The sequence below is a fragment of the Siphateles boraxobius genome, unplaced genomic scaffold, assembly GCF_051911475.1.
Source record: "Siphateles boraxobius isolate OS27281-9 unplaced genomic scaffold, OSU_SipBor_1 18, whole genome shotgun sequence".
NCBI lineage: Eukaryota > Metazoa > Chordata > Actinopteri > Cypriniformes > Leuciscidae > Siphateles > Siphateles boraxobius.
Window position 1 is genome coordinate 1,337,478 of NW_027508788.1, and position 9,669 is coordinate 1,347,146.

Below are 9,669 nucleotides of genomic sequence, written 5' to 3' on the forward strand. Positions count from 1 at the left end.
TCAAAGTCCCTCATGCTAAATGGAAGTAGGTTTCTTTTCAAGACTGAGTAACTCAATGTTGAACATAAAAAGACAGGATGATTTTAGTTAACGATTTGTATCAATACTGTAGCTACAGCCAGGATCCAAAGTTAACACTCGCCAAATGAGAGTACAACAAATTACTTTGGTAAGGTCAATTTATTTATATATTTATATATATATATATATATATATATATATATATATATATATAAAAAATTGTTAAAACCCTAAACATAATCAAAATACGCAATACAAAATCCTGGATGATAATAGATATTTATTGTGGTTACATTTTCTCAATTTAACAGACATTTGCAGGTGTAGCAGGTGTAGTTTATTTGCACCCTGGACATACCTGGCCTTTATCCTGAACCTTTCAAGCTGTGTTTATGAAATAAATTTAAATAGATAATGTGCTTCATTTTCTAAATTGCCGCATGGGATTTACAGTTTAGATATCAATGACTAATTAAATGGAAAGACAAATCACAACAACCAGTTAATTTCACTAATTATATCAGTGGGAATGACATGGCGTTCATTTGCATGGTTCCCGACCTATCCTAATATGAGCAGATAGGACTCTCTCTATTGAGTCAACAGGGATTCCTACTCCAAATCAGTTCATATTCAGCTCGTTTTCGTACCTGTCATAGCGCTGCTCTGAATAAGGTCTATTACTATTCAGATAAATCCAACCCAACATGCAGAAATCAGGAATCAAGATCTTTTAGAGATCCTCATATTCGGTTTTTCATCAATTTACTCATTGTTACAGTCAAATCAGAGAGGGATTTCTCTGTCCCTTCTGAATCTAAAGTTGTTCCCATCTTGCTGTCCATTTTGACATAATGGACAAATTACCCCCTCTTTCTCTGAAAACACGACACAATAAAAACAGACTGCCACTCACTGGAATTAGTCCTGACAGCCGTGTCATAGGCCCTCTCGCCATCTCTCCAGGGGGCATAACGACTCCAGATGAAGTTACGATTTTTAAATAATTCTGCAAAAAATTTTTTTTAAATTGGATGACATGGTTAGAATTTGGATAACTAATGCTTGGGGAAGAATATAGCACCTAAAAAAAGGTTTTCCTGTGATTCAGGCGACAACAGAATCAGAAGTAGGCTATATAATAATCCCCAGTATAAATAATAATATAGTGCTATATCATCCCTGCCATAACTTTTAGCATGAGCTCTGAAAACGAACCAAATGAAATAACATGTCAAAACATTGTTGCAAAGGCATCATAACTGCGGCGCAGCTTTTTCAAATGCTACACTTTGCAATGCATTTGGGTCATTATCGTTCAACTTGTCATGTCTGATTTCATCTATCCACCAGGATATTAAAACAAAGTAGGGGGTAACCTTGCATGCCAAATGGGTGTTCTTAAACCATTGTGTTGGATTGTTTTAACAGCAATGAAATGCTTGTTCCGTTCTTGCGCAGTCATGAGTCCTTTATGATTATACAAAAATGAAGGAGCCCTTGATTTAATTTGTAAACTAATAAACCCATTCATCATTTGATAGCATTCTTATACACATCAATCTTTGCTGAGATGAATTAGCTGTTCCGTTAAGCAAGAAAAGAAGTTAGGCCTACCATTTTGGCAGCACTTAAAGGAGAACTCCGGCGCAAAATGAACCTGTGGTGTAATAACACATTGGTAACGAGTCGACTGTTCTCTGGGATTTGTTTTCATGATAATCGAGTGTAAAGAGTTTTATCTCTAAAAACTTTTTAGATTATAACGCTAGTATATGGGGCATATAATAAGTAAAAAAAGATCGCTAATACCACTAACAAGGCTCAAAATAGCCCCACACTAACACGGTAGCTTAATGAGGGTCTCTACATACAAACCGAAGCACTGAGAACTTTGTAAGTGTACAGACAGTTTAATAATAATATACTTTATAAAGACAGTACCATCGCGTATACAGGCAGGAGCCATCTTTGGGAAATAGCATCGACCAGTCGAACAACTAACACCGTGCTAAGTGAGCTGAACTGTGAGATTCCAAGTCACAGTTCAGCTCGTAGCATGGCGTTCGTGGTTCGACTGGTCGAGACTGTTTTCCAAAGATGGCTCCTGCCTGTATACGCGATGGTACTGTCTTTATAAAGTATATTATTATTAAACTGTCTGTACACTTACAAAGTTCTCAGTGCTTCGGTTTGTATGTAGAGACCCTCATTAAGCTACCGTGTTAGTGTGGGGCTATTTTGAGCCTTGTTAGTGGTATTAACTAGCGATCTCTTTTTATTTATTAACATGCCCCATATACTAGCGTTATAAGCTAAACAGTTTTTAGAGATAAAACTCTTTACACTCGATTATCATGAAAACAAATCCCAGAGAACAGTCGACTCGGTACCAATGTGTTATTACACCACAGGTTCATTTTGCGCCGGAGTTCTCCTTTAATACAAGCCTGTAATCAAAGTAGATAGATTTATAAAATAAAATAAAACAACACGTTAACTTTTCCTTTCCTTGTTTTTACCCACTGAAATAATGTGATAGTATAATTATAGCCTGGAAATCAAGCTTAATTTTATGTAATTCAGAACGCAATTAGATTCGGATCCAGGTTTGTTCAGCCAACTGGAAGCTGTAGTGAGCTGCCACCAGAGTAATGAAGATAGAATAAAAGGAAAATGCACAAAATGATCAGTCAGGCATGCCACGGTCACGGTATACCATTAGCCTGCCGTGCTTATTCAAACAGCAGAAGCTCCCTGCTGAATAGCTCAGGCTATAGAAGAGCTGCCCTGGCCCATAATTCCTTGGGGCCTTGGACAAGTGAGCACCACTCGTGAGCAGAATGCTCAGAAATACTTTACTGGTTAGCATGAAGGATGCTTTATTGTGTCATGTGGCCATTTATTGTGCAGATTCAGTTTACAAATCAACTGTTCTTCAATTAGCCACAATTAGACAAAAAAGGCCCCCCAAAAAACTGTCTGACTGCATTGTTAGATTCACACTGAGGTGGAGTTGTAGGCTACTTAAATATTCAAAAACACTGTGTGGAAGTTGATTATGTCCTGCTCAGCCATCTCACCGTGAGCCTCTATTCATTGATGAAAAATTCATAATGTGTGCATGTGCAAGCATTACATAGAAAATACGATAACATGTTCACTGAGATCTGGGCTTGTACATATACAGCTAATAAATTTGGAACTGTCAAACACCTTCGAGCAACACTTTCAATCAATATAATAATCCTCTCACACATAGAATATCACAGAGGCATTACTATTTTGAAATAAATAAATAAAAACTGAAGAATGAGCAGGCAAAATATTTAGCTGTCAGTCAGCAACGTACGATATATAAGACAACAATGTTCTACGTTAGTATTACTTTTATTTAAACAAAATTTATTTGATCGCTTCAGTTGCAAGAAAATGGTTGCCCAGAGCACAACACAACAAAATTTAAAAAGCAAACATAAGTTCACAACACAACGAAATTAAGCCACAACACAATGAAATTAATCCACAACACAACGGAAATGAGCCACAACACAACAGAAAATGTACAACACAACGGAAAATACCACAGCGCACGATCCCTATAGCGGGTAATCCCTAAGGGAATGTCTGCCAATCCCTCCAAGTTGTTAAAACGTATAATTTGTATTACGTAATTACTTTTAGAGTAACATTCAAAAACAAAATTGTTCAAAATCCAAAGATTGATTGTATTGGTAGTTGGCTTACTACAGGTGACTTTTGTACAATTCCTCCCTTCATGTATTTACAGTAAACAATTATTTTTTTAGGAAATTTGAAAAAGTTTTTTCTTCTTTTATCATGTTTCAAAGGTTGTAGTTCCGATTAACCAGACTGACTTACAGCAGGTGAAATTGTGACAATAGATCCCTGTATGCACAGTACACAATTTGTTTTTTATAAAAACATTAGGCCTACTGTAATTCACCTAAAGGTTTTTTTTTTCATGTCCCAAAGCTTGTGGTAAACTGACAAGACAAAACACGTGCAAATGATAAACTTTTACTCTATGATGGTTAAACTTTGCAATTGATCTGTGAATCGTGCTAAACTGTTGGGCCAGGTCCGTACGGATCGCTGATGATCAACTATGATCCATTACACCCCTAGTTTTTGGCAAAGTCTCCAAATACTGTCCCTAAACTATGCATGTTTATGTAATTGATGTTGAAAAGTTTATAATGAGATGCTGGTAAATTAAACACCACCAGAGGGTTTCTGAGTAAAGAACTTCCAAGAAATGCAGGCAAATGAATTATTAATGATTTCCCAATGTTTTAATAATGGACAAGTTCAAGGTTTCCGAAATTAATAAATCAAATTAATAAATCAATAAAAATAACTCAAACATGTGCACTGCATTAAATAAACATCAGTCTGAATATTACGGTATAGATTTTGCATAATATCACAACATGCTCAGTTTACAAATTAACAAAGCGTTCTCTTTCACTCAGCAAAGGGTTTGATGCGTCCTAATGTTTAGAAGAAATCAACATCTTCAGAAACAGTCAAAAACAAAAAAAAAGAATTTATCATAATGTCTGAACAGAAAGTCCGTATTTCAGCACATATTCTTAGAAGTGACCTATACACTAAATGCAAAAGAAAATAAACAAAGCCTTATGTTCAATTGGTTCTGCGTTTGAAGCAGACAATGCTCTGAAATAGACTTCAAACGGAGTCCACTAAACCAAACTGAATTCTCTCAGGGAGTTGCTTTCACTTGAATAGCAACTTGCCTTTAAAGTGACAGCCACTCTGAATGCTGACTGTCACACACTTTGGGAGTGGAGTGGTTTGGCTCTGAAGTGCAGGTGGGCAGGAGGATAGGTCTGGAACGACTCTAGTGGGCAAATGTCCTTACAAAGAGGTTGAGTACATCAGTGACTGGCTTTGTAACAAGAACAGCACTATGTACTCTGAAAGAGAAAGGAACTTTTCAGTAATCTATTCAGAGATTTATTTAGCTTATCCAGGCCAACTAAAAAGAAAACTGCATTTCTAAGTAAATTTGAGCATTGCAACACAAGACATACAGACAGACAGATCAACAATTGAGCAGACACAAAAAACAAATAATCAGACAGATAGACTGATCGATCGATCTTTTGTGTCTGTAAGCAATGCTTTGTGTCTTGTGCAATAAATGTGTTGATGCATTACAACTGGTGAAGATAGATAGATAGATAGATAGACAGATAGACAGATAGATAGACAGATAGATAGACAGATAGATAGATAGATATTTTGTGTCTATAAGCAATGCATTGTGTCTTATGCATTAAATGTGTTGATGCATTACAACTGGTGAAGATAGATAGATAGATAGATAGATAGATAGATAGATAGATAGATAGATAGATAGATAGATAGATAGATAGATAGATAGATAGATAGATAGATAGATAGATAGACAGACAGACGGTCACATGAACAGGGCGGAAGCAAGTGCAAGTTAATTCTTTTATTTATGGTCAGAAGACACAAAGACAATCTCGAGGAATCTCAGCAGATGGTGGCGCAGGGACTCAGTGGTCAGCGTGCAGGTGAGGGTGAATCCAGTGCGGGTGATGGTGAATCCAGTGCAGGTGGAACTCCAGACGAGACAGGACACGAAGACACCGAACAGGAACTCAAACTGGAACAGACTGCAACAGGGACACGAAGCACGACACAGAGGACACCAAACCAACGATCTGACAAAGAGAGGAGATTGTGATGAGTCTTTATAGTGAGGTGAATTGGCAGCAGCTGGCGCTGATAATGAGATCAGCCGGTGACTGATCAGCTGAACGAGCGGTAACGCCCACTCACACGCGCTCATACTCACAGAACAACAATAACACGAGACATGAAGGAAACAGCGAATTCATGAATCGTGACAGTATCCCCTCTCCTAGGGACTCCCTTACCTGTCGATTGTAATCATCAATAAGGGAGTGATCCAGAATGTCTCTAGCAGGCACCCAACTTCTCTCCTCCGGACCGTAACCTTCCCAGTCCACCAAGTACTGGAACCCGCGTCCCCTCCGCCTTGAGTCCAGAATACGATAAACAGAATATGTGGTCTCCCCGTCTACGAGTCGCGGCGGTGGGGGAACCGGGACAGGCGGATTAATACGAGAACGAAAAACTGGCTTAATTTTGGATACATGAAAAACGGGATGAATTCTCCTATACACTGGAGGAAGATTGAGGCGGACTGCCACCGGACTAATAATCTTGGTGACAGTAAACGGGCAAATGAATTTGGGAGCAAGCTTATTCGAAACGGAAAGGAGAGGAATGTTCTTGGTAGAAAGCCACACTTTGGAACCGACGACGTATACGGGAGGCCTCCGCCGGTGGCGATCGGCTTTGGCCTTGGTGCGCGCTCCCACTTGGAGTAAAGTCTCCCGGGCTCTAGTCCAAGTGCGATGACACCTCTGGACAAAGGCGTGAGCGGAGGGAACCGCGACTTCGGGTTCCAGACTAGGAAAAATTGGTGGCTGGTACCCTATGCTACACTCAAACGGAGATAGGCCCGTGGATGATACTGGTAATGAATTGTGGGCGTACTCCACCATTGACAGTTGTTGACTCCATGAGGAAGGATTCTTGGAAACCATACATCGCAACGTTCTCTCCCAATCCTGGTTGGCTCTCTCAGTTTGGCCATTGCTCTGGGGATGAAACCCTGATAACAGACTAACAGTCGCACCCAGTAATCTACAAAATTCTTGCCAAAATTTGGACAGAAATTGGGGACCTCTGTCGGAAACCACGTCTGTCGGGAGGCCATGTAACCGAAAGACGTGGTTAACGACTGTTACCGCTGTCTCCTTGGCTGAGGGCAATTTGGGCAAGGGAATAAAGTGGGCAGCCTTCGAGAACCGGTCCACCACGGTTAAAACGTGTTACCCTGAGAGGGTGGGAGGGCGGTGACAAAATCTAGAGCGATGTGGGACCAGGGTCTCAAAGGGACCGGCAGCGGTTGAAGGAGCCCATCTGGGGGTCGATTGGAAGTCTTACCAGTGGCACAAACTGAGCAAGCCAAAACAAAACTGTGAACGTCGCGAGCCATACGTGGCCACCAAAATCGTTGCTTGACTAAAGATGTAGTGCGGCTAACTCCTGGATGACAAGCCACATTGGAACAATGCCCCCACTGAACAACGTCGGACCGTAATTCCTCTGGCACAAATAAGCGGTTCGGTGGGCAACCGACCGGAGGCGTTACCCCTTGTAAGGCCGTCTTTACCTTCGATTCGACCTCCCATGTGAGTGTAGAGATAATTAGAGTCTCTGGAAAAATGCACTCGGGAGTAGACGGGCGATCAGAACGGTCAAAAATGCGTGATAAAGAATCGGGCTTGATGGTTTTGGAGCCCGGGCGTTACGAGAGAGAAAAGTCAAAACGTCCGAAAAAAAGTGCCCACCGAGCCTGCTTAGAGTTCAACCTTTTAGCAGTTCTGATATATTCCAAATTCTTATGGTCTGTCCAGACGACAAAAGGTACCCCCGACCCTTCTAACCAGTGGCGCCATTCCTCCAATGCCAACTTGACTGCCAACAACTCTCTATTACCAATATAATAGTTACGTTCGGCAGGGGATAATCGATGAGACAAAAACGTGCATGGGTATATCTTGTCGGCTGTGAGAGAGCGTTGGGATAGCACTGCACCTACCCCCACCTCTGACGCATCGACCTCCACCACGAACTGACGTGATGAATCAGGGGTAACCAGGATGGGGGCTGAAACAAAGCGGCCCTTCAGTTTGTCAAACGCAGCTTCCGCTGCGTCTGACCACCTGAACGCCGTTCTGGGGAGGTCAAGGCGGTCAGAGGCGAGGCTAGTTGGCTGAAATTGCGAATAAACCGCTGTTAAAAATTGGCGAACCCCAGAAACCTCTGTAGGGCCTTACGGGAATCTGGACTTGGCCAATCCACCACAGCCTTAACCTTCTCAGGATCCATACGCATTCCCTCTGTCGACACAATGTACCCAAGGAAAGGAATAGACTGTGCATGAAAAGCGGATTTCTCCGCCTTGACAAAAAGCCCATTCTCTAGCAGTCTCTGAAGCACTCGTCGAACGTGCTGCACGTGTTCCTGGAGAGAAGAAGAAAAAATCAATATATCATCCAGGTAGACATATATGAATTGGTCAACCATATCTCGCAGCACGTCATTGACGAGTGCCTGGAAGACCGCTGGGGAGTTGGACAAGCCGAAAGGTATGACCAAGTATTCAAAGTGCCCCCTGGGTATATTAAAAGCAGTCTTCCATTCACCCCCCCTCCTGATGCGGACCAAATGATAAGCATTACGTAAATCCAATTTTGTGAAGATAGATGCTCCTTGCAACCTCTTGAAGGCTGAAGACATCAATGGCAAAGGATAAGTATTCTTTACCGTGATGTTGTTCAGCCCCCAGTAGTCAATGCAAGGTCGCAAAGACCCATCCTTCTTCCCCACAAAAAAGAACCCCGCCCCCGCTGGAGAAGAGGAAGGACGGATGAACCCCGCTGCTAGAGAATCAGAAATATATTTCTCCATAGCCTCCCTCTCTGGGACAGAAAGTGAATATAACTTGCCCTTAGGGGGAGACGTACCTGGCAATAACTCTATAGCACAGTCATAGGGACGATGCGGAGGGAGAGAAGCAGCACGAGACTTACTGAACACCTCCTTCAGGTCTAGGTACCCCGTGGGCACGTTTGACAAGTCCGCTGCTTCCTCCTGAAACGTACAAACAGAAACAGACGGACAAGCAGACACAAGACAGGACTCATGACATTTACTGCTCCATTCAGACACACTGATCTCTGCTGCCAGTCTATTTTGGGGTTGTGTTTGATGAGCCAGTGATGACCTAAAACAATGGGTGCCAGGGGGGAGTCCAGGATATAGAAAGAGATGTTTTCAGAATGGTTGCCGGATACGCTGAGTGTGAGGGGTCCAAAGGTATAAGAGATAGTGGGGAGTGTTTGTCCGTTGAGCGCGTGCACTGCGATGGTGTGACTGAGGGGTAGAAGGGGAACCTGAATCCTGAGTGCAAAAGTGTAGTCCATGAAGTTACCTTCAGCCCCGGAGTCCAGTAGTGCTTGACAGTCGTGTGTGTGAGCTGACCACCTGAGTCTTACCGGGAGGAGCGTTGATGTTGATGAGGTCTTCTCAGCGGAGATCCTACCCGACAGTAGCCTCAGGTTTACTGCCGGGCAGCCCTTTTACCGGGCAGTTGAAAGCGAAATGTCCTGCAGAGCCACAGTAAAGGCAAAGGCCCTGGGACCTCCGCCTTTCCTTCTCCTCCCGGGAAAGCCGAGCTCGACCGACCTGCATGGGCTCATGATCGTAGACAGGGCTGACCGCGTCCACACTGTTAAGTCTCGGAGTCTCCACCGCTCCGGAACCCCGAGCAGGTCCCTTCCGACCCTCGACTCGGGAGAGTCGAGAGTCTACACGAAGTGCCAGATCGATCAACTCGTTGAGGGTGGGGGGTAAGTCTAGTGCATAAATGGTCTGGACGCGGTCAGCCAGCCCATGCAGGAACATGTCCCACTGCGCCTCCTCGTTCCACTGACACTCCGCCGCCAAAGTCCGAAACTCAATAGAGTAGTCAGA

The 9,669-nt window shown here is 42.7% G+C and overlaps 1 long non-coding RNA gene across 2 annotated transcripts; it reads right to left on the bottom strand.

Annotated features, from left to right (window-relative positions):
- Positions 1–5,512: 5,512 nt before the first annotated feature.
- LOC143740761 (uncharacterized) lies at positions 5,513–9,235 on the bottom strand. 2 transcript variants are annotated; one of them, XR_013204894.1, is made up of 2 exons: positions 9,128–9,235; positions 5,513–5,759 (listed from the first exon to the last, which is right to left on the bottom strand). It is a non-coding gene; the product is annotated as an uncharacterized LOC143740761 (long non-coding RNA). The 2 variants fall into 2 exon arrangements; XR_013204893.1 differs by lacking the exon at positions 9,128–9,235 and adding an exon at positions 8,727–8,847.
- Between the last annotated feature and the right edge of the window lie 434 nt (positions 9,236–9,669).